Source organism: Suncus etruscus, chromosome 15 (assembly GCF_024139225.1).
Source record: "Suncus etruscus isolate mSunEtr1 chromosome 15, mSunEtr1.pri.cur, whole genome shotgun sequence".
Classification (NCBI taxonomy): Eukaryota; Metazoa; Chordata; class Mammalia; order Eulipotyphla; family Soricidae; genus Suncus; species Suncus etruscus.
Window position 1 is genome coordinate 64,128,050 of NC_064862.1, and position 26,629 is coordinate 64,154,678.

Genomic DNA, 26,629 nt, shown 5'->3' on the forward strand with positions numbered 1-26,629 from the left:
TATTAATAAGTGCATATGTTTATTTCTGGGTTTTCAATTTATTCATTGGAACATGAATCAAATTTATCAATGATTCAAATTATAATTAATTTTACGTTTTAGGATAGTTCAAAATCCGGCAATAAGATGCTTCAATTTATCTTTTATTCTCCTCCAGTTATCCTAACTTTGTAGACAAAAGATCTTTTGTGATTCTATATAACATTTGTTCTATTTCCTTAAAATTGTCACTGAAATACTTATTGGAATTGCATTAAATATTTATAATGCTTTTGGTACAAAGAATATTTTGATTCTATTAATTTTTACTATTAATGTAAAAGTAATGTCTTGCAATCTTGTTATTTCTTATTTGAGGTCTTTAATAGTGGGCTCTATTTTTTTTTTTTTTTGGTTTTTAGGTCACACTCGGCAGTGCGTAGGGGTTACTCCTGGCTGTCTGCTCAGAAATAGCTCCTGGCAGGCGCTGGGGACCATATGGGACACCGGGATTTGGACCAACCACTTTGGTCCTGGATTGGCTGCTTGCAAGGCAAACACCGCTGTGCTATCTATCCGGGCCCTTATATTTTTATAGTGATATTTCAGCAAGTTTTGTTTCTTTGCTTTTGAAAATAAATTATTTAATTGAATTGCCATGAGATTTGCAGTTACAAAATTGTTCATGATAATTTTCAGTCATACAATGTCCAAGACTTTTTATCGGTGCCCATTTCCCTCCATCAATGCCCATTTCCCTTCTGCCATTCCACTGCCCACCGCAGTAGCAAAGATATTTTTTTCTCTCCTTTTTTCTTTTATACATGGATTTTGCCTATTTTTTAAGTATATTTACTCAAAGTTCTGATTCTTTTTAATGTAACTTAAATAGGATTGCTTAATTTGTTCTTTTTGTTTATTATTTGTGTATAAAAAGTAACTAATTTTGTAGTTTTGTTTTGTAACCAACTATTAGCTATATACTCACTCTTCTTAATAGCTTCTAATGGACTTCAATATATATTATATATATATCATTATGCATTTTGTTCATAATAGCTTTACTATTTAAGTATTCTACAACTAAATTTAACAAGTGGCAATAGACAACTTTGCCCTTGATTTTAAATAAAAAGCTTTATGTTTTTACCACTGAATGTGTCATTAGCTTTGAGATAATAATATGTGACCATCATAAGTTACCTTTTTTTAACCCTATTTTATTGATAATTTTTAAAAAGAGAGCCAGAAGGATAGGTCCATGGTCAGAAGCTTGCCACAAAAAGTAGGTGAGTACAGTTAAGGCAGAGAAAAGACCACTATGACATGGTAGTTACTCTGGACAAGAAATGGGTGCTGATAGGAGGTAAAGTGATATGCATGATAAACCTTCAGTAACAATATTGCAAAGCAGTGTTTAAAAAGAAGAAAAGAAGATTGAATGAGAATGAGAGAGGAGGAAATAAGATTAAGAATAAAATGTCTGCCATAGAGACAGGCAGAGGCAGGTTAGGGGGATGGCAAGGGCATGGAAGGAGGAAAACTGGGGGCATTGCTGGCAGAAAATGAGCATTGATGGAGAGATAGATGTTGGATATTGATGGAAACTCAATAATGAACAACCGTGAAATGTATATCATGGTGATTCTATTAACTATTTATTAAAAGAAAAATATGTTAAGAGATGCAAGCTAGAGTAGGAAGGATAAATACACATAAGTGGCATAGATGTGGTATTTAAGATAACTAGATGAGGGGATGCAATGACTTTAAGGGAAATGTCTAGATCACTTATTGCCCAGAGTATAGGGAAGAAGCTTTGCACAGTAGTAGTATCATAGTCAGTGTGTTTTAGTCAAGATTATTTCTAACAGAGTATAGGGAAGAGAAGGAAAGAAACAGAATAGAGGGGAGATGGAAGAGAGGTGAAGTTGCACCATATATAGGAATTTCTATATTTCTATTAGGGGGATAGACGAAGGCCCACCAGACGTCATCTCTAGAGAGGATGCTATTAGTATGCCCCCAGGAAATTTCCCCAAAAGGTCTGCTGTGGAAATACAGAATGGAGAGTTGGATAAATTCCATAGAGATATTTTTGAGATTCATGTGATGGTTCAGACACTATATTTCCTTCACATTTAATTGGTCTATTCTCCCTTATGCATTTACTGACCAAAATATAATCTTGATTAAGTTCTCTTTGCCTGAAAATTTTCAGTACCAGACAACTCTTTCTGTCAGTTCTGAATTTACATCGATAGGCTTTTTGATGTAGCTGTGAGCTGTCAAAACTCCCTTACCAGGTACAAAATTTGCATTTCTTTGACCTGGCTCTTCTACCTACCCCTTTAAAAAAAAAAAAAAAAAAGCAAGCTCTTCATGCAGAAACTGAAAAAAATAGTTCCCTTAGGTAAAGAAAATTTATTTAGAAACATGGCTTCTTGCTAATCTCTTAATTTACATCAGTATGACACCTAAGGCCTGTCCAGAGAGGAACTACTTTGAGATGTTAAAACTTACCTTCCTTTTATCCTCTGGGCTTCTAACTGAACTGTATTCTATTCTATGGTTACAAACCACTTAGAGCCATGTGTATTGTTTTAAAGTTCAAACAATATACACTGATAAGTTTCTGTTAACAGAGGTATGTTGTACTTTTCAAAGGAACAATATGTGAGCATTCTTTTTATACTTGTGACAGGCAATATACCTCTTATAAAAACCCTTAGGTTGGATATAAAACTTAGAAACTGTTCTCTACACACATTTGTGTGTGCTCTCATTTTCTTCATATTTCATCGCCTGTGCATCCACTCTCTCAAGATGACTCAAGGAAGTACTCTAGTGCATTTGGACCCTAGAGCTAGTCAGTGGTATCTGGTGCCCCAGCTCTGGGATCGTCAGAGGAAAATAAGCTATCTCTCTTTCTCTTTTCTTCTTATTTCTTACTTTTTAGGTGCACAAATTAGACCTCATCAGAGAGTCTCTAATACTCCCTGGTTCACCAGACTGAGTTAAAAATGATGACAAGATACAAGGGTAACATGAAACAAAGTTACTCTAAGAAACAGATTTTCTCTAATGTTTTAAGATGCTCAGGACTAGGGGAACTAGACACCAATCATAGGAATTTTTTCAGTTTGTACATAAGGTTAGTCCCTAGTTCCTTAAGGAAGGCAGTCTGTTTCTAATGATATCAGACCCGAAAATAAAAGGTATATAAACAAAAAATGGAGGAAAAACTTTCCATAACATTGAGAATAAAGGCATCTTAAAGGAGGAAATCCCATTGTCCAAAGAAGTGGAAGCAAAGATAAACAAGACAGACTTTTCTTTACCTTCTATCCTATAGCTAACAAATATCCTCTTTGGCTCTCAGTTATGAAGAAAAAATAAAATTTTATCATTTAAAATTTTTAAATGGACATTAAATTAAATTAACAATTAGATTCACATTAGTGTCACATAAACTCAAATATCTTAGATTCAACTTAACTAAAGGCATAAAGGACCTATACAAAGAAAATTACAAAATCTTGCTTCAAGAAACAAAAAAAGGGCATACAAAAATGTAGACACATACCCTGCTCATGGATTGGGAGGATTAACATCATTAAAATGGCAGTATTCCCCAAAGCATTATACATATTTAATGCAATCCCTCTAAGGATACCCAGGACATTCTTCAAAGAAGTGGATCAAACACTCCTAAAGTTCATTTGGAATAATGAACACCCAACAATAGCTAGAGCAACCCTTGGGAAAAGAAATATGAGTGGCATCACTGTCCCAAACTTTATATTGTATTACAAAGTGTCTGTCATTAAAACAGCATAGTATTGGAATAAATACATACCCTCAGATCAGTGAATAGACTTCAGCAGGAGTCCTCAAACTTTTTAAACAGGGGGCCAGTTTACTGTCCCTCAGACCATTGGAGGGTCTGACTATAGTAAAAACAAAACTTATGAACGAATTCGTATGCACAAAGAAACAAAACAGATACAAATACAATATGTGGCCCACGGGCCATAGTTTGAGGACCACTGGCACTTGAGTATTCAGAGAATATTCCCCCAACATACAATCAATTAATCTTTGATCAAGAGGCAAGAAATCTAAAATGGAGCAAGGGAAGCCCCTTCAACAAGTGTTGTTGGGACAAATGGTCAGCCACATGCAAAATAGTTAATTCAGACCCCCATCTAACATCATGCACAAAGGTCAAATCCAAATGGATTAAAGACTTGGTGTCAGACACAAAACCCTAAGTATATAGAACAACATGTAGGTAAAACACTCCATGACATTGAGACTAAAGGAATCTTCGAGAAGAAAACAGCACTGTCCAACAAGTGGAAGTGTTGATTCAATAGGTGGGACTATATTAACTGAGAAGTTTCTGCACCTCCAAGGGAAGAGTAACTAATATACAAAGGCCACCTACAGAATGGAAGAAACTATTTGCCCAACACCCCCAGATAAGGGCCTAATATCTAAGATATACAAGGTAAAGACTGAACTTAACAAGAATAAAAGTTCTAAAGCCATAAAAAATGGGAGAAGTAATGAACAGATATTTCCTCAGAGAAGGAATACAAAAAAACAAAAAAAATTCATAAAAAAACGCTCCACATCTTTAATCAACAGGAATGCAAATCTAAACAACAATGTGGTACCATCTCAGGCTACAGAGCCTGGCACACATGACAAAGAACAGAAACAATCTGTGTTGGTGGGAATGTTATAAAATTCAGCCTTTATGGAAAACAATATGGAGTTTCTTCAAAAAAAACTGGGAATTGAGCTCCCATATCATCCAACATACTATTCCTAGGAATATACCCTAGGAACACAAAAACACAATACAAAAAAATGCCTTCTACACAACTATATTCATTGCAATGCTATTACAATACCCAGAATCTGAAAACAAACAAGATTCCCTTCAACAGATAAATTGCTAAAGAAACTGTGGTACATATTTGCAATGGAATACTATGCAGTTGACAAGAAAAATACAGTCATAAAATTTTCCTATATAGGGATGGAAATAGGAACAACTATGCTGAGTAAAATAAGTTAAAACAGAGAGTAAATATAGCATAGTTTCACTCATCTGTTTGTTTTAAGAAAAATAAAAGACATTTTTATCATAAGACCTAGAGACAAAAGAGATGAGGGCTGAAAGGACCAGATCACACTATGAAGCTCACCACAAAGAGTGGTGAGTGCATTTAGAGAAATAACTACACTAACAACTATCATGACAATGTTCAAGAGTGAGAGAAGTAGAATGCCTGTCTCAAATACAGGCAGGAGGTGGGGAGTTGAGGGAGGTCATTGTTGGTGGAAATGTAGCACTGGTTAAGGGGGGTATATTCTTTTTATGACTGAAACCCAACTACAATAATGTTTATAATCATGGTGCTTAAAGATATTATTTTGCAAAAATAAAAAGAAAATAGGAGGGAAATGAGGACATTGGAGGTGTGAAAGTTGGCTGGTGAAGGGAGGTGTGCGTTATATAGCAGATATCCACTTAGGAACATGTTTCTAACCATGATGCTTAAATAATGAAATTATTCTTATCAAAGACAAAAAATTGGAAGATTTTATTTTTATAAAAGAATATAATAAAATATTTCTATAGATGGAGCTGGAGAGATAAACAGCGAATAGGGTATTTGCCTTGCACACAGTCAACCGTGGTTCAATCCTTGGCAAACCCTATGGTTTCCAGAGCATCACTAGAAGTGATGTTTGAGCTCAGAGCCAACTGTGAGCACTGCAGGTGTGACCCCATCCTCAAAACCAAACCAAACAAAAAATATTTCTATAAAAATCTTACATAGATTCTCAATATCTGAACTCCCTTTTTATAAAAAAAAATTATTTAAACATCAATGTTTACATGGTTGTTTCTCATACAGTTGTCCTTTTTCACATTTACAAAGTTTTTGATGATGGAGCTTCAGTCATATAGTGTATAACACTCTTCACCAGTGTACAATTTCCTTCACTGAAGCCCCTCATTTTATTCCCACCTACTTCCACTGCCTGTGTTTAAGTGGCACTAACTGGATGGAGCTGAGATTTGACTATTTTAGTTAAATAAAATGCTCTCCTATTTGACTTGAGTTAACTAACCATTCCCTTTATGTCACACCCACCTGCTACAAACTGCTCAATGCAACTTCTGTGGACATGCTGTTTAAAGTACCTGATCTTGGACAACACTCCAGAAGGAATAGGAATTTGATTTAAGTTGCAGGTCAATTTTGGTAACTGGTTTTAGATGCGTGTCTTTCCTAATACTTTTTCCAACACGTACCACAGAGATAGGCTGCTTTAAAATAAGAAATTCAGGCTCCACTGTTATTTTAAACATAATTAAGTGAAGAACCAGGGGTTAATCTTTAAAATAATCAGTTGAACAATCAAGTGAACTATATCTGTATAGTGGTTAAATAACAAAGGAAGGTAGATAATGGATAAATTATTCAACTCTTTATAGACTTGATTGTATATCCCCTTAAGATCCCATATAACGGAGTCTGAACTCCAGATTTCATCAATGTAGTTACATTTGGAGAAAGGATCTTTTTATATTTTGTTTTGTATACATCAGCTTACTAAGGGCTACTCATGGTGTTTAGGAATAACTTCTGGCAATGAATAAAGAATCATGTACTTCTGTGGTTCAACCTCGAGATCCAACATGCATGTGCTATAGCTCATTAAGTAACCTCCCTGGCCCTCGAAGGAAGATGTGTTAAGAAATAAATTAGAAGACAACTTCCATTCTGACTGTGTTTTCATATGAAAAGACATGCGGGGGGGGGGGTGAGGTCATGTGAATAACCATCCCCAGGGAAGTACTTGAGTTTGGAAGAATTAGTTCTGACAACAACTTGATTTTGTTTTGATTTTTGTTTGTTTTAATTTTTTGTTTGTCTGTTTGGATGCCATACCCCAGCAGTGCTCAGGTGCTTCCTTCTCTGGCTCTGTGCTCAGGGATCACTCCTTGTGGGGTTTGAGGTGTCGGAGTAAACCTGGGTCAGCCACATGCAAAGCTAGCACTACCCTCTCTACTATCTGTACAGCTCCTCTAACATCTTTATTTTGAATTGTTCACTTCTAGAATCACTAAACATCTTTTTTTAATTCCTTAAGTGATTGTTTTAATGGAAGTCCTAGCAAACAGATGAAGAAAAAAATCATGAAAAGAGAACCTAAGATAAAATTAGAAGACACCCTGTTTAATGAAAGTAAATATTTTCAAAGGCATGGGTATAGAAACTACTTTATGAATGGTTATAAATGGTATATAAAGGTTCAACAATAAGGTTCAGGAACACAAAATCCAAATATCCCATTAAAAACTGGGGAGTGGAAATGAACAGAAATTTCCCCAAGAAGACACAGAGATGGTTATTAGGCATACGAAGAAGAGCTCATTCTCATTGATTATCAGGAAAATAAACATAAAAGCAGCAATGAGATAATATTTCATAGCAGTGAGAATAGCATATATCCAAAATAGTGAGAAAAAAATCTGTGTTGGTGGGGATTAGTGGAAAAGAAATACTCTTTCACTGTTGATGAGTCTATTCTCCTAATTTTAGTGGAAAACAGTATGATATTGGAGAACACAATGAACTTTACCTTACCAATGGTGCTCACAGAACACAGAAGAATATTACTTAATTTTTTGTTTTCATCTCAAAACTAATATCTTTGTTTGGGAGCTAGTTGCTGAAGCCCAAGGCGCTCAAGACTGGAGGAGCTGCAGGGCTGTATGATGCAGAGGCCAAGGCTTTCAGGGCCCAGTGCTGTAAGGCTCTCAGTGTTTCATGGGGTCCCAGCTGCTGTGTGGGGCCTCATGCCCTCCCAGTGACGCCAAATTTTAGCAACCTCCTACCTGGGACAGAGAAAGAAGAGAGGAGAGAACCTAAGAACACCTTTCATTGCTCCTGGAGTCTGAGGCCTCCTGCAGCCACCCAGGGGTTTCAGAGAGAGGGAGGAAGAGTTAGATGGAAAGTCACTGGCCAGAGGTGGATGGTTTGTTCCGGGTTCAAAGATGATAGAACAAAAAATAGATACAAAGCAGACAGCATTTCTCAAATGCTTTTTCTCTGGCCCCCAGCAAACCAACAGCACTGTTCTGGTCACTTTTCTGGGTGCCTCCTCAGCAGTTCAAGTTTTTCTTTTATCCATTATGATAGAAGGCATGTCTAAGGGTTTCCCAGGGTCATGTGCAGGTTTACAGTAATTACAGTGAAGGTAAACAAGGGGCATGTCTAAGTCTAACTACCATATGAGTAAAAATAGAAACTCATAGAACTCAGAGATTTCAGTTCTTGCCATCTACAAAAGCATTTACTTAAAAATATGTTTTTCGTACTATATTCATTACAGCACTCAATAATCAGAATATGGAAGTAAACAAAATATCAGTGACAAATAAGTTGATCAATAAGTGGTACAAGTACGCAATGGAATATTATTCAACCATAAGAAAAGTTGAATAAAGTAGTTCAATGGAACTGGAGGGTATTATGTTAAGCAAAATAAGTCAGAAGCAAGACAAATAATGAACAATATTACCTGTGGCATACAGAGAGACAAAACAGGGAATTGGGCAATAGTAAATAATCAGAGATCCTTGACCTTAGTTCTAAAACCAATACAAAGAAGTGAGGGTGGGGGATGAAAACCAGATTAGTATTGACATGGAGACAGTGGTATAAAATTGTGTGTCTTTGATATTGGTGAGCTGCCATTAATTTGAACATGAGGATTTTAACACTAATGTAGCTATCTTACCAAAACAAAATAAAAATAACAAATAAATAAATGGAGCCTAAAAATACTTGAAGGACAAATATTGAAGTGATTTAAAATGTCTTGAAATCAATATAACTCAGCAGCCTTTGAAGGCCCGGGTTTGGCTTAAATTCCCAGGTACACAATGCCTTGGAAAGTCCAAAACTCTCAGATCTGAAAAAGTTATTTTATGATGCAATAAACTCATCCTCATAGGGGAATCTTAGGGAATGGTGAATTCAGTCTCTACTGTCTGGGTGGTCTTGGTCTCTGTTTTTGCCTGTGAACTTGGCCACACAGCAATGTTGCTTATCATCTGTCTTCACATAAGAAATAGCAAAAACTAATCTGCATCAGTTATTTAGTCAACACCATCTCCAATTCACAAGTGTCAAGTGCTCTTTAACTGTTAGCAAACCCTGAAATTAATCCCCAAATAGCTATTACTTTTTTCTTTATTGAAGTCAATCCCATTTTATAATGTATCTAATTTCTACAGGCTGGTATAAATTAAGACATTCCATAAGAATCTTTAAAAATGCTCACCTCTGAATATCAATGACACCTTTATTTTCCTACAAATACCTCATTCAGAGCTGCTAACCACTTTGATTAGTTTCTATGAACCTCCCACTCATCTAATTATATCATAGCTACAGGCCACATATCTTCCTGTGCTTTCAATCAAGTAAAAAAAAAAGTGTTTCAGAGAAGTTAAACAGTAAGCCCAAGGCCAATCCATGAGTGAAATTGAACATGAGCTTGGACTTTTATCTTTTAATTTCAAATATCTTCATGTACTTTAGTATCCCAGGTAACTATATTACACATGCAGAGACACGCACACACGCAGAAGTTGTCATTTACCTGCATCTTACCTGATGTTTTAGAAAAAGTTGATGTAGGACTTGACTGGTTAGAGAAAACCGGACTTTGTATCTGCAGATTAAAGTTCCAGGACTGTGCACACTAGAGAGCTTGGCTCCTAAATATAAGTGACTTTGAAAACTTGGTGAAAATCAGATGATCCAGAAGTGGGAGGAGTTGTTTAGGTGCACTGATAAGAAATCAATTACAGGCTTCTGAATAGATACAGAAAATTATCCATGAAAAGTCACCAATAATTTTTGTAGGATGATTTGTGATTCGAACAGGCAACTTCAAAAGAGAATTAGCTTTCTGTGGCTAACCTGATCCACTCTCCGAGCACTATCCCACCACTGTCTTCATTTTAATGTAGGCCAGAGATAGCATAGTAGGTTGGAGATTTGCATTGCATTGTGGGTGGAACCCTGGTATCTTGGATGGTCTCCCAAGTGCCTCAAGGATTCATACCTGAGATAGGAGTAACCACTGAGATTTTGTGGGCCTGATCTCAAAACAAAATAAAACAAATGAGAACCAAGAGTTGGTATTGAAAGTACATATTTTGGGGGAAGATATATTGGTATTAAATTATTTATCATCTCTTTGACATTCCTTAAGCCCTTCCTCTCTGCCTTGGTTTTCTTATTTGTGAAATGGAAATTACATCAATGTAATCCTTGTGCATGTCTTGTTTTCAGAATTAGATGATACAATTTGCGTAAAGAACAATATTTTATGTAGCCATTGTTGATTGTTTTGTTGTTGTTTGTTACATTTGATATTCTTAAGAAAAATTTTTTCTAAATCAGAAAACTGCAGACTTTGTTATCTGAGCTCTTGAAGATAATTTGTTTACAGAGTAAGAAACTCCATGTTTTATACACTGATAAATCAAACACTTACAACTGTAATACCATCCTAAATTAAGACTCAGCATAAGTTCCTCCATCTTAAGATATTAGCCATTTTGTATATACACTGGCTGACCCCTACCGTATTCTGAAACCCTCCCCTCTCTGGAATGGGGGTTTGTGCAAGCAGACAGAGTGAATTAACTTTGTAATCATCTCCCCACCATGTTATAAACCTCCCAACCATGTCTTGAACAAAGTGCCAATCCATCAAAAAGGCTGGAGGGAACAGGTGGTCTGACTGTTCTCAAGAATATATAAACTAAATTCTATCCGGGTATTGGATCTAACCAATTATTGTAAAGGTCATAAGGAAATTGTGAGTTGTGGTTTTTGAGTATAAAAAGAAGCCCGTGGGGCCAGAGAGATAGCATGGAGGTAAAGTGTTTGCCTTGCATGCGGAAGGACAGTGGTTCGAATCCCAGCATCCCAGATAGTCTCCCGAGCCTGCCAGGAGCGGTTTCTGAGCATAGAGCCAGGAGTAAAACCCTGAGCGTTGCTGGGTGTAACCCAAAAACTAAAAAGAAGAAGAAGAAGAAGAAGAAGAAGAAGAAGAAGAAGAAGAAGAAGAAGAAGAAGAAGAAGAAGAAGAAGAAGAAGAAGAAGAAGAAGCCCCTTACCCAAGGCTGAAGTTGATCTCCTCCAAAAGAGCATGGCCCTGACCACTCAGCATCAATGCTTGTTTGATTTGTTATTTGTACATAGTAAAACACTTTATTGAAAAGAGTATTGCCTTGAGTAGTCTTTTGGATAAGGGACCCTAACACAATCCATAAAATGGTTTCACACACACACACAAAAAAAGAAAGAAAACACATGCATGTTATAGAGATAGATTTGATAGATTCAATTTTCTCCTTGCTTGTACTTCATTATTTTAAAATGTTGAGTCTCAGCCACAAGCTTGATTTTATATTCTTTAATATATTTATTATTAGCTTTTTTTAAAACTCATAATAGTGTACAAATTGTTTCAGGCATTCACTCTTTCAGCACCAATCCCTCCACCAGTGTGACTTTCCCTCCACCATGTCTCAGTTTTATCCATCCCACCCACCCTACTCCCTTAAAGGGCAAAAATTATCTGTTTTATATTTTTATTACAACAAAATTGTTATCGGAATGCTAAAAAAAAGGTCAATAAACAAAATTTTGTGAAAATTGTTATATCTCACAACTGTCTTATTAAAGTCACTGAGGATTTACTGAATTGTTTATTGTTTTTTTTTAATTTATTTAAACACCTTAATTACATACATGATTGTGTTTGGGTTTCAGTCATGCAAAGAACACCACCCATCACCAGTGCAACATTCCCATCACCAATGTCCCAAGTCTCCCTCCTCCCCACCCGAACCCCGCCTGTACTCTAGACAGACTCTCCATTTTCCTCATACATTCTCGTTATTAGGACGTTTCAAAATGTAGATATTTCCCTAACTAAACTCATCACTATTTGTGGTGAGCTTCCTGAGGTGAGCTGGAACTTCCAGCTCTTTTTTCTTTTGTGTCTGAAAATTATTATTACAAGGGTGTCTTTCATTTTTCTTAAAACCCATAGATGAGTGAGACCATTCTGCGTTTTTCTCTCTCTCTCTGACTTATTTCACTCAGCATAATAGATTCCGTGTACATCCATGTATAGGAAAATTTCATGACTTCATCTCTCCTGACAGCTGCATAATATTCCATTGTGTATATGTACCACAGTTTCTTTAGCCATTCGTCTGTTGAAGGGCATCTTGGTTGTTTCCAGAGTCTTGCTATGGTAAATAGTGCTGCAATGAATATAGGTGTAAGGAAGGGGTTTTTGTATTGTATTTTTGTGTTCCTAGAGTATATTCCTAGGAGTGGTATAGCTGGATCATATGGGAGCTCGATTTCCAGTTTTTGGAGGAATCTCCATATCGCTTTCCATAAAGGTTGAACTAGACGGCATTCCCACCAGCAGTGGATAAGAGTTCCTTTCTCTCCACATCCCCGCCAACACTGTTTATTCTCATTCTTTGTGATGCGTGCCATTCTCTGGGGTGTGAGGTGGTATCTCATCATTGTTTTGATTTGCATCTCCCTGATGATTAGTGATGTGGAACATTTTTTCATGTGTCTTTTGGCCATGTGTATTTCTTCTTTGTCAAAGTGTCTGTTCATTCTTCTCCCCATTTTTTGATGGGGTTAGATGTTTTTTTCTTGTAAAGTTCTGTCAGTGCCTTGTATATTTTGGAGATGAGCCCCTTATCTGATGGGTATTGGGTGAATAGTTTCTCCCACTCAGTGGGTGGCTCTTGTATCCTGGGCACTATTTCCTTTGAGGTGCAGAAGCTTCTCAGCTTAATATATTCCCATCTGTTAATCTCTGCTTTCACTTGCTTGGAGAGTGCAGTTTCCTCCTTGAAGATGTCTGTAATGTCCTGGAGTGTTTTGCCTATGTGCTGTTCTCTATATCTTATGGTTTTGGGGCTGATATTGAGGTCTTTAATCCATTTGGATTTTACTTTCGTACATGATGTTAGCTGGGGGTCTAAGTTCAATTTTTTGCAAGTGGCTATCCAATTGTGCCAACACCACTTGTTGAAGAGGCTTTCCCTGCTCCATTTAGGATTTCCTGCTCCTTTATCAAAAATTAGGTGGTTGTATGTCTGGGGAACATTTTCTGAGTATTCAAGCCTATTCCACTGATCTGAGGACCTGTCGTTATTCCAATACCATGCTGTTTTGATAACTATTGCTTTGTAGTAAAGTTTAAAGTTGGGGAAAGTAATTCCTCCCATATTCTTTTTCCCAATGATTGCTTTAGCTATTCTAGGGTGTTTATTGTTCCAAATGAATTTCAAAAGTGTCTGATCCACTTCTTTGAAGAATGTCATGGGTATATTTAGAGGGATGGCATTAAATCTGTATAATGCCTTGGGGAGTATTGCCATTTTGATGATGTTAATCCTGCCAATCCATGAGCAGGGTATGTGTTTCCATTTCCGTGTGTCCTCTCTTATTTCTTGGAGCAGAGTTTCATAGTTTTCCTTGTATAGGTCCTTCACATATTTAGTCAAGTTGATTCCAAGATATTTGAGTTTGTGTGGCACTATTGTGAATGGGGTTGTTTTCTTAATGTCCATTTCATCCTTATTACTATTGGTGTATAGAAAGGCCATTGATTTTTGTGTGTTAATTTTGTAGCCTGCACCTTGCTATATGAGTGTATTGTTTCTAGAAGCTTTTTGATAGAGTCTGTAGGGTTTTCTAAGTAGAGTATCATGTCATCTGCAAACAGTGGGAGCTTGACTTCTTCCTTTCCTATCTGGATTCCCTTGATATCCTTTTCTTGCCTAATCGCTATAGCTAGTACTTCCAGTGCTATGTTGAATAGGAGTGGTGAGAGAGGACAGCCTTGTCTTGTGCCAGAATTTAGAAGGAAGGCTTTTAGTTTTTCTCCATTGAGGATAATATTTGCCACTGGCTTGTGGTAGATGGCCTTCACTATATTGAGAAAGGTTCCCTCCATTCCCATCTTGCTGAGAGTTTTGATCAAGAATGGGTGTTGGACCTTATCAAATGCTTTCTCTGCATCTATTGATATGATCATGTGGTTTTTATTTTTCTTGTAGTTGATGTTGTGTATTATGTTGATAGATTTACGGATGTTAAACCAGCCTTGCATTCCTGGGATGAAACCTACTTGATCGTAGTGGATGATCTTCTTAACGAGGCATTGAATCCTATTTGCCAGGATTTTGTTGAGGATCTTTGCATCTGTATTCATCAGCGATATTGGTCTGTAATTTTCTTTTTTCGTAGCATCTCTGTCTGGTTTAGGTATCAAGGTGATGTTGGCTTCATAAAAGCTATTTGGAAGTGTTTCTGCTTGTTCAATTTCATGAAAGAGTCTTGCCAAGATTGGCAGTAGTTCCTCTTGGAAAGTTTGATAGAATTCATTAGTGAATCCATCTGGACCTGGGCTTTTCTATTTCGGCAGACATTTGATTACTGTTTTAATTTCATCAATGGTGATGGGGGTGTTTAGATATGCTACATCCTCTTCCTTCAACCGTGGAAGATTATAAGAGTCCAAGAATTTATCCATTTCTTCCAGGTTCTCATTTTTAATGGCGTAGAGTTTTTCAAAGTAGTTTCTGATTACCCTTTGAATCTCTGTCATATCAGTAGTGATCTCTCCTTTTTCATTCCTGATATGAGTTATCAAGTTTCTCTCTCTCTCTTTCTTTGTTAGGTTTGCCAGTGGTCTATCAATCTTGTTTATTTTTTCAAAGAACCAACTTCTTCTTTCGTTGATCTTTCAGATTGTTTTTTGGGTTTCCACTTCGTTGATTTCTGCTCTCAGCTTTGTTATTTCCTTCTGTCTTCCTATTCTTGGGTCCTTTTGTTGAGCATTTTCTAGTTCTATTAGCTGTGTCATTAAGCTACTCAGGTAAGCTCCTTCCTTCCTGATGTGTGCTTGCAAAGCTATAAATTTTCCTCTCAGTACTGCTTTTGCTGTGTCCCATAAGTTCTGATAGTTTGTGTCTTTATTGTCATTTGTTTCCAGGAACCTTTTGATTTCCTCCTTGATTTCATCTCGGACCCACTGGTTATTGAGCATGAGGCTGTTTAACTTCCAGGTGTTAAAGTGTTTCTTCTGAGTCCCTTTGGAGTTCACAAATAATTTCAGAGCCTTGTGGTCAGCGGAGGTAGTCTGCAAAATTTCTATCCTCTTGATCTTATGGAGGTATGTTCTATGTGCCAGCATGTAGTCTATCCTGGAGAATGTCCCATGTACATTGGAGAAGAATATGTATCCAGGTTTCTGGGGATGGAGTGTCCTATATATATATATATATCCACTAGGCCTCTTTCTTCCATTTCTCTCCTCAGGTCTAGTATATTCTTGTAGGGTTTCAGTCTGGTTGACCTATCCAGTGTTGACAAAGCCGTGTTAAGGTCCCCCACAATTATTGTGTTGTTGTTGATATTATTTTTCAGATTTGTCAACAGTTGTATTAAATATTTTGCTAGCCCCTCATTCGGTGCATATATGTTTAGGAGAGTGAATTCTTCCTGCTCTACGTACCCCTTGATTAATATAAAATGTCCATCTTTGTCCCTTACAACCTTCCTGAGTATAAAGTTTGCATTATCTGATATTAGTATGGCCACTCCAGCTTTTTTATGGGTGGTGTTTGCTTGGATAATTTTTCTCCAGCCTTTTATTTTGAGTCTATATTTGTTCGACTATTCAGGTTCGTTTCTTGTAGGCAGCAGAAGGTTGGATTGAGTTTTTTGATCCATTTAGCCACTCTGTGTCTCTTGACTGGTGCATTTAGTCCATTGACGTTGAGAGAAAGAATTGTCCTGGGATTTAACGCCATCTTTATTTCGAAATTTGGTGTGTCTTTTGGGTAGTCTTGTCTTAGATTAGGTCTTTCAGTTTTTCTCTTAAGACTGGTTTTGTGTCTGTGAAGTTTCTGAGCTGTTTTTTGTCTGTGAAACCATGTATTCTTCCGTCAAACTGGAAAGTGAGTTTTGCTGGATATAGTATTCTGGGTGAAGCATTCATTTCATTCAGTCTTGTCACAATATCCCACCACTGCTTTCTGGCATTGAGTGTTTCTGGTGACAGGTCTGCTGTAAATCTCAGGGAAGCTTGCTTGAACATGATTTCCCCTTTTGATCTTGCTGTTTTCAGAATTCTGTCTCTATCTGTGGGATTTTTCATTGTGACTAGGATGTGTCTTGGGATGGTTTTTCTGGGGTCTCTTTTGGTTGGTACTCTTCGGGCATGCAGGATCTGATCACATATATTCTTTAGCTCTGGAAGTTTCTCTTTAATGATGTTCTTTTTTTTTTTTTTTTTTTTTGTGGTTTTTGGGTCACACCCGGCAGTGCTCAGGGGTTATTCCTGGCTCCAGGCTCAGAAATTGCTCCTGGCACGCACAGGGGACCATATGGGGCGCCGGGACTCGAACCGATGACCTCCTGCATGAAAGGCAAACGCCCTACCTCCATGCTATCTCTCCGGCCCCTTTAATTATGTTCTTGACCATTGATTCTTCCTGGAAATTTTCTTCCTGGGTCTCTGGGACTCCAATGATTCTTAAGTTGTTTCTGTTGATATTATCATAGACTTCTCTTTTCATCTGTTCCCATTCTTTGACTAATTTTTCAATTGTCTGCTCATTTTCTTTAAGTTTTTTGTCCAATCTCTACTGCTGGATGGAATTGTTATGTATCTCATCTTCCACAGCACTAAGTCTATTCTCAGCTTCTGATACCCTGTCCCAGAGCTTATCCATTTTGTCATTCACTTAGTTTACTGACTTTTTCAGTCCTGTTAGTTGACATGTTATTTCAGTTTGGAGTTTTGTGATTTCTGTCTTCATATTTTCTTGGTTCTTATTAGTGTTCTGTTCAACTCGATCCATGGTTTCTTGGAGTCCGTTGAGCATCTTCCATATTGCTAGTCTAAAGTCCTTATCTGAGAGGTTGATTAGTTGGTTGGTCATTATCTGGTCCTCAGAATTGTCATTTTCATTCTCTATGTCTGATGCTGGCCTGCGTTGTTTCCCCATTGTCACACTTGTATTTTGGGTTTTTCTACGTGTTGTGGTGGTATTCATTGTCTATATGATGCAGGCAGCACACTCCTCTGGCTCCTCCCTTTCTGGATGGGCTGACTTGCCTCTAAAGGAGGGGAGTCCTCCGTGGATGAAGCCTCACACTGGGTCAAATCTTAGGCTCGAGCATGCAACAGAGAAGACAGTCCGGAGAGAAATGTTTGCTTCTCTGATATAGCACCGTTCTTAGTGTAATTTTTCCTTCTTGTTGCAATGGTGTTCTTTCCTTAGAAAGAGGCTCCGCTGGAGCCTCTTTTTGCCCCACTCGCAAGAGTTTCACACAAGAGGACAGTAGACAGACATATACATGTCAAACTCATAGTTTTTCACAGTTGGGCCCCACTGGGCCGGTGTACTTTCATGGATTTTCCCCGCCTGGTGTCACACACAGGGAGCCGGCTTTTGCAAAGTCTTGCCGGTTTTCATGATCTGTAGTCCCTCCCTGAAAATGGCCTCTGGGCGAGCGAGTTTTCTGGAGCCTCTTTTTGCCCCACTCGTAAGAGTTTCACGCAAGAGGACACTAGACAGACATATACAGGTCAAACTCACAGTTTTTCACAGTTGGGCCCCACTGGGCTGGTGTACTTTCATGGATTTTCCCCGCCTGGTGTCACACACAGGGAGCCGGCTTTTGCAAAGTCTTGCTGGTTTTCATGCTCTGTGAATTGTTTATTGTTAATTGAGTTGTTTTGTGTTATTATTTTTGCTGTGGAATATATGGCTTCTATACTACTTTGCCATTAATTTTCTATGCTACTATCGGACTGTCACTCTGGGGAACTTGTAGATTTCTGTAGTTGAGTATGCAATTCCTCACTTCAGCAGGTCCGGATCTATAGAACTGGGATAATTCTCAGTTTGGTCCCCACCTAAGAAGCCTCAGAGTTTTCAGCCTGAAGACCCATGTAGTTATGAGTTTTGTGGACTACATGTCTCTTCTGAAATTAGTTGTGCAGCCATGAAGCTGGCCTATTTATATGGTGCAGGCTGTGGAATATTGGTGTGGCTACTGATATTTTAAATATCTGGTTCATCTACTTAGAAGAGTATCTTTGGGCAAGTTCTTTGCATTCTTTAATTTTTTTTGACATTGTTCGCATCTGTCAAAAGGGAATTGTTAATAAATTTTGATCCAGAAGTCACAGAAAGAATTGCACAAAGTAAAGTTTGCACAAAACATTCAGTTATGTAGATACTAAATTGGCACTGGTGTTACATTAGATAAAATTCCATTCCAGCTTTTAGAGAAATTTCCATATCGCTTTCCACAAAGGTTGGACCAGACGGCATTCCCACCAGCAGTGGATAATAGTTCCTTTCTCTCTACATCCCCGCCAGCACTGCTTGTTCTCATTCTTTCTGATGTGTGCCAATCTCTGTGGCGTGAGATGGTACCTCATAGTTGTTTTGATTTGCATCTTCTTGATGATTAGTGATGTGGAGCACTTTTTCATGTGCCTTTTAGCAATTTGTATTTCTTTTTTGTCAAAGTGTCTGTTCATTTCTTCTCCCCATTTTTTGATGGGGTTAGATGCTTTTTTCTTGTAAAGTTCTGTCAGTGCCTTGTATATTTTGGATAGTAACCCCTTATCTGATGGGTATTGGGTGAATAGTTTTTCCCACTCAGTGGGTGGCTCTTGTATTCTGGGCACTATTTCCTTTGAGGTGCAGAACCTTCTCAGCTTAATATAGTCCCATTTATTTATTTCTGCTTTCACTTGTTTGGAGAGTACAGTTTCCTCTTTAAAGATACCTTTAGTTTAGGGGTCTCAAACTCAATTTATCTGGGGGCCGCAGGAGGCAAAGTCGCATAAGGAATTTTGCTTACTGAATATTCACAATAAAAAATCGCATTAGTAAGAAAAAAATCGCAAAAAATCACATTAAACATTTGCATACCCTGAACGGAACTGCTCGGGGTATACAAATGTTTAATGCGATTTTTTTCTTACTAATGCAATTTTTATTGCGATTATTCAGTAAGCAAATAATCGCGAATACTGCGATATTTGAAGGCTGGCCGTGGGCCACAAAATGTTGCACGGAGGGCCACAAACAGCCCGCGGGTCACGAGTTTGAGAGCCCTGCTTTAGTCGCAATGTCATGGAGTGTTTGGCCTACATGTTATTCTATATACTTTATGGTTTCAGGTCTGATATCTAGGTCTTTAATCCATTTAGATTTTACCTTTGTAAATGATGTTAACTGGAGGTCTAAATTTGCTTTTTTACAAGTGGCTAGCCAGTTGTGCCAACACCACTCATTGAACAGGCCTTCCCTGTTCCATTTAGGATTTCTTGCACCTTTATCAAAAATTAGGTCACGGTATATCTGGGGAACATTCTGAGTACTCAACCCTGTTCCACCGATCTGAGGGTCTGTCTTTATTCCAATACCATGCTGTTTTAATAACTATTACTTTGTAATACAGTTTAAAGTTAGGGTATGTAATACCTCCCATATTCCTTTTCCCAAGTATTGCTTTAGCTATTCATGGTTGTTTATTGTTCCAAATGAATTTCAGAATTTTTTGATCCACTTCTTTGAAAAATGTCAGGTATCTTTAGAGGGATCGCATTAAATCTGTACAAAGCTTTGGGGAATATTGTTATTCTTCAAAAGTTGGATGTTGACCTCCCATACGATCCAGCTATACCACTCCTAGGGATATATCCTAGGAACACAAAAATACAATACAAAAATTCCTTTCTCACACTATATTTATAGCATCATATTTACAATAGCCAGACTCTGGAAACAGCCTAGATGCCCCTCAATAGATGAATGGTTAAAGAAACTATGGTACATATACACAATGGAATATTATGCAGCCATTAGAAGAAATGAAGTCATGACATATTCCTATATATGGATGATATGGAATCTATTATGTTGAGTGAAATAAGTCAGAGGGAGAGAGATAAACAAAGAATGGTCTCCCTCATCTATGGGTTTTGAGAAAAATGAAGAACATTTGTGTAATAATTCTCAGAGACAAAATAGAGGAGGACTGGAGGGTCAAGCTCCTGACATGAAACTCACCACAGGGATCATTTAGTGCAGTCACAGAAATAATTACACTGAGAACTATCATAACAAATGTGACTGAATGAGGGAAGTAGAAATCCTGTCTAGAGTACAGGCCGGTGTGGGGTGGGGAGGAAGGACACTTGGAATATTGGTCATGGGAATGTTGCACTGGTGAAGGATTATATATATAATCAAAAAATAAAAAGAAAAGATAAGGCCTCCCAATTCTTACCACAGGCTGTGCTCTTTACACTGTATAGAAAGAGGAGGCACAGTAAATGCACCCCATATACACCTCAACACAGTCCCTTTGCCTGGTCTGTATTGTGAATTGGGGGACAAAAAAATTCCATTCCATAATTGTTTGCTTTTAGTTGGAGAGTGTTGCTGGAGGGAATCTTCAGTGTCCTGGTCTCAACTTCTAGTACCATTTTCTTCCACTCTCAAGTGAATTTTGTTTAAAAAAAACTATCCCTACCTGTTCAGTTTTTGCGAAAATTTGCTGGGCATGTGGAAAATCTCTGCAGGAGTGAGGGAAAACCTGGTTTCAGAGGGTGTGTTTTGTCCTCCCTGACCAATTTCTTCACGATGAACATTCTGTTCAAGACAGGCCTTTGTTTTAAGATGACTACTGAGTGATTGTATGTCAATTTTTAACCATCCTAAAATTAAAAAAAAGTGATTTTTTGAATATCTATCGGATTTCATTGCCCAGAACTAGAATTGTCTGGTTAGAGTAAGCTGAAGATTAAACATCCAAAGTATCAAAGTACAAACACACTATTACCCAATCAATCAAAAGAAGCAACTACTTTCAGAAAGAATTAGAGGCAGAGCCAAACATTTGGATCTCAGATGATATCCTGGTGGCATTGTAGCCCCAGTGTTTGGTTGAGAAGACAGGGTTAAGAGTCAGGAAACTTGAGTTTTAGTATATTTTCACCAATTGCCAGTACTGTGGCATTGAGTACACGTGTTTGTTTGTTTTTATCCTTTATGCTTCAGTTTCCTTGACTCTATCAAAGAATCCTTGTGGAGATGGCAACACTCTCAAGATTCCAAATATTTCTCTTTTGTCTCAAAGCCATCTCCTCATTAAGGGAAGGCTCTGCATTCTAGTTCCGGGCAAAGAAATCCAGTAAGAAACAAAAGAAATCTCTCCTTAACTTTAGGGTGGTTAAGTATTGGCCTAGAAATCTCTACTCTATCCCCTGATTCATGTGCCCTGGAAATCATGTGTGGAGACAGTGACATCAAAAAAGGTCATAGATAGGGACATGTTGGAGGGGTGGGGAAGAAAACTGGAAGGTAACTGAAAATTGTTGATAGGACAGGAACACTGGGAAAGGGTTTGTGTTGGAACATTGTACAATCAAAACTCAACTTATTGACAACTATTTAACTGTATCTCATGGTGATAAAATAATAGATATATTAAATTCAAAACAGACCAACAAAATTAGGCAGAGATGTTATCAGCTTCATTCTCTGAGTGACTTGATACAGGGGAGTCTCTCACAAATCAGAGCTCCTCACACTTAATGTACTTCCTAACTCATTACAACCCAATGGTAATATATTTACCCATTAGAGTCTTTACAAGATTCTAAAGGTAGATGACATTTTAGCTTTGAATATGTTAGATGAGATTACTACTCTCTGGTTTTTGTTTTTGTTTTGTTTTGTTTTGCATAGGCACATCAAGTATTGGGAAATTAGAAAGAAAATCCCTTGGCCTAAGAGGATATAGGATGTCTCCACCATTAAAGTACACTGTCATAAGCCTGGCTACAGGCTCCAGACCTGTTCATTGTCTAACAGGAAAGTTTTTCTTTGTGGTGCCATGAAATGTTCTGCTCAGTTGTGGTTGTCAAAGTCAGTGCTCTGTAATTGGATCATGGTAAGATTACTACTCTCTAGTAGATCTTTTCTGGTGGTAGGAAGGGAAAGACAAAACAATTAAATTCAGGAGACAGGGAAATTAAAAATAGTAATAGTTGCCAGGAAAGGAAGATAGGGAGCTGGATGTCATGTAGCTGAGGATGGATATTTTTAAGGACTTTAGGAAGTGACAGTTTTAAACATGTGTAGTGGGGGGAGTTCTTTTGGCAGTTCTTTCAGCTAGGTTTTCCTTTTAAAAAAAACTGTATATGAGTAATAAAGTAAATATAGAAACAGAAGAAGCAAAGGAAAAAGATACCTATATACTCTGTATAAGCCGAGTTTTTTAAATAATATCTTCATTTAAACACCATAATTGCAAACATGACTGTAGTTGGGTTTCAGTCACAAAAAGTTCATTGTGAGGTTCAATAGATTAAGTAGATTAGTTTAAGTAACTAAAGAATCATGGGCGTGAAATGAAAACTAGAATTCTAACCTATTATAATCATCATTCAATTTCCAAATTGCTTCACAACATAACTTGAGTGCCAACAACCCAGATTATGGTTTGGAATGACAAAAATCTAAATAAAGTGCTTCTGTGATCCAGAAAAAAATAATGCCTCACTGTGTCTCCATTAAATTATCAGATGATTAACATTTTTACTCCTAGATTCAGACAGGTAAACCAAAATTCCCTTATATATTTCACCAAAATAAATCAGCTAAATCTTAAAGTCATGCTTCTACTTTCCAAAACCTTTCTACCACATTTATTGTCTTTGACGTTTTCACACACTGATTTTAGATTTTTCTTTCTTGGGACTCAAGTCCCACAAAGCTTTCTCATCACCACTCTATCTGTAAATCCAGGGATGTACCAGGAGTTGTTTCAGCAAAAAAGTTTTTTCAGGAAGGAAAAGATTTTTCCAAAGGAATTCCATTTTCAATCATAATATCATAAAGAAGTCCGGAAAGCCTTAACTTATTGAAATATATCTCAGTCTACCCTTCACTAGAACATACTGACCATGTTGCAATCAATTTATGTCAATCATTAAATTAGACAGTAGGATTTTTTGCCTGGATATTTCTAAAATCCATATCTTCTGGGAGTTTGGCAAAATAGTGCAACTGGTAAGGCACTTGCTTTGCATGCAGCAGGTTCAAATTCTCAGTACCCCAGATGGTTCACTGAGCAGCTCCAGGAGAGGTCCTGAGCACAGTGCAAAGAGAAAACCCTGAGCACAGCCAGGTGAGTCCCCAAACCAACAACAGAAACAAAAAATATTATATAAATTATATTTTACTATATTGACAATATTATATATCTGCAGAAGAAAGTATATGTAGCAGGAAATGATAATAGCATATTAAATATGATGACATGAATCTGATCTAGTATCTGATGTTGCAAGTCAGCCCCTGATGAGGTTGACTGATGGAGGGATGGAGGATGAGGCCTTTCTCCTCCAGCTCGGACCACGCATCTATTACCCTGTTCAGCTGGCGGTTCTGAGGAGAATGCGGCAGGAAGAAAGCCAACAGGCAGTCAGGCTTCCGAAGGAAACAGCTCTTTATTCCGTGAAGAGGCCGAAGCCAAAAGGCCTAAGAATAGGTCTCAGGAAAAAAGCTCCTCACCTTCCACAGACCCTTGCTTTTATGCCCCAGAATCAGGTACCACCCAATGGTGAGATCAGATACCACCCAGAGGTGGGAGCAGAATCAGGTACCACCCTAGGGTGGGAGCAGAATGCCAGGTCACACCCTAGGGTAGGGCACAATCACAATCAGGGTAGGGTCAGTAACATAATAATCCCATAAAAAATGTTTACATACACAACATCTGATATAGTTTTGTGAAATATAAAAATTATTTTTATTGGAGCTAAAGTGATACCACAGCAAGTAATGCATTTCCTTGTATGCACTCAACCGGGGTTTGATCCTCTGCATCCCATATGTTCTCCTGAGCATTCCAGGAGTGATTTCTGAGCACAGAGCCAGGAGTAAAGCCTGAGTTCTGTTGTGGCCTAAGACAACAAAAATGCTACTTTTGTTTAAATACAGCCATTTTATAATCTAAATTATTTCTTATGCTCTTAATATAAAGGTATAGATTAAGAAAATAACTGAGTTGTCAGCTATCATCTAATTTATTGGGCTACTAGTTAACTATTAATTGATACTCATTCAAAACATAAGTGAATTCAAAATAAATTATACATTTATAAAATATATACACTATTATTCACCTATGCCGGTGGTCCTAAGAATTTTTTCACACTACTCAGATTTTTAGCTCAGTTTATAAGATTAGTGGCTCAGTTTTTATCTCTGTAGATAAGAAAACAAACTTCTTTAACTCACCACTTCCAATATACCCTTCATTCAATTCTGTCTTTTCACAAGAAAACTTGAAAAATACCTTCAGAAGCTTGGTGTCTCCTTCCATTATATAGTATAGACATTAGATTGGCTTGTTTAACCTAATAATGCCTCATTTGTAGGCAAGTAAATGCAAGTCTTCATCAAGTCTAATACAAATGGAATGTCTGAATATGCACTTTAATAATGTATTAATAAGGACATCAACTCCTGCTAATACATATAACAATATCTGTTATTTTCCCAATATTCTTTCTTTCAACTTATGTATTATTTATTCACCAAATCTAGGAATTAATTTTTAGCTCCCCAGATACATATTCAAGAGTTTCAGGTAATTGTGTAATTTAGGAGGAATTATCAATCCTGAGGTGATAAAGAACTGTATATGTGTCACTTACTTGAACATCATGAAGGCTATGGGATGACTGAAACTATAAGTTGATATGGGTTCAACATTCAGTCCAATGAACAAATTTGTAGACACAATGTATAAAGACATTGCCAAAGCACTAGTACACACCTTAAATAGAGATCAGATGGATCTTAATGCAGGGAATAAGATGATTTATACTGGAGGGACTCTTCTTTCATTATAAGATAAAAATGTACATAAACAAATGTATGTTTATGAATTTTATAGAGATAAGTAGAACAAGTTTACATTTAATTAATTTTATTTTTTTCTGTAAACCAGGAAGTATTTTCTTGTGATGAAAATAAAGGAATGTGTGATATTAGAGGCACAACTGGTGTTGGTCACTACCCATGTTCAACATCACTAGCTACATAAATTCTATCCTCTCCAATATCACTCTAAAACACAGATATAAGTAGAAAGGGGGATTGATTCAGGATAAAGATTCTTTTGAGAGAGTTTAAAAAAAGGTCAGTAAACATGGGGCCTACTAGTACTGATCAAAATAATGATGAATGTAAAAATGAAGGAAAGAATCGGAAGTCAAGATCAATGATGAGAGAATAAAAGAATAAAAATGTTAGTAGTTGGGGCCGGGTAGGTGGCGCTGGAGGTAAGGTGTCTGCCTTGCAAGCGCTAGCCAAGGAAGGACCGCGGTTCGATCCCCCGGCGTCCCATATGGTCCCCCCAAGCCAGGGGCGATTTCTGAGCACATAGCCAGGAGTAACCCCTGAGCGTCAAACGGGTGTGGCCCAAAAACCAAAAAAAAAAAAAAAATGTTAGTAGTTATGGAATTAATAAAGATAACAGCTGTGACCTACTGAATTATCATAACAATGTGTCATGGACATTTAAACATCAATACTTATTTCTCATAACTTAAGTCTAAATTCAAGACCAGGATGAAATATTGTCACATTCTAATGAGAACTCTCTTCATGACCTCTCTCAATCCTCACATGGAGGAGAGAAGCACCAATATCTCTGGTATCTCTTCCTTTTAAAATTTTTGTTTGTTTATTTTTTGGCCAACATCCACAGGCATTGAGGAATATCTCCTAGATCTATACACAGGCATCACTCCTGGTGGTGCTCAGGGGATAATATGGGATGCCAGGGATTGAACCCAGGTCTGCTGTATGCAAGCAATGTAAACACACTCCCTGCTGAGCTATTGCTCTGGCCAAGTGTGGGGTCTCTTCTCCTGTCCATTACAATGAGTTCCATTTGACCTTGGTTGTGCTTTTAGTTCTTCCCAGAGTGATTTATTGCATATATACTTGTATATTTCATGCTTTTGAGAGAAGCTGAGTTCAGAATTTCCCTGTGCTGCTTTATCTATTCCCTCTACCCATGGTTCATGCTTCAATCATCAAACACGTCTTTAGCAATCTTTTGTCAATTTAATTATATGTCAACACCTCAAGATAGAGTTGATAGATACTTTATGAGTTTGATATTTAATTTTTTTCTTTACAGTGTGTAACTTAAAAGAAAACAAGTGGTAGGGTCTAATAGGGTGATAGTACATCAGTAGGTTGCTTCTCTTGCCTGTGTCAAACCTAAGTTCTATCTCTGGCATCCCATAAGATCCCCTGAGACCACAAGGAGTAAAACCTGAGCACAATTAGGAAAAAATCTTGAGCACTGCTAAGTGTAACCCCCCAACAAAAGGAAAGAAAACAAGGCTTCAATCCTCTTAAATAGCTTAA

General features: G+C 37.5%; 1 non-coding gene across 1 annotated transcript; it reads left to right on the forward strand.

Annotated features, from left to right (window-relative positions):
- Nucleotides 1-20,442: 20,442 nt before the first annotated feature.
- On the forward strand, nt 20,443-20,571 carry LOC126031982 (small nucleolar RNA SNORA51). Its single transcript, XR_007503784.1, has one exon. It is a non-coding gene; the product is annotated as a small nucleolar RNA SNORA51 (small nucleolar RNA).
- The last annotated feature ends 6,058 nt before the right edge of the window (nt 20,572-26,629 follow it).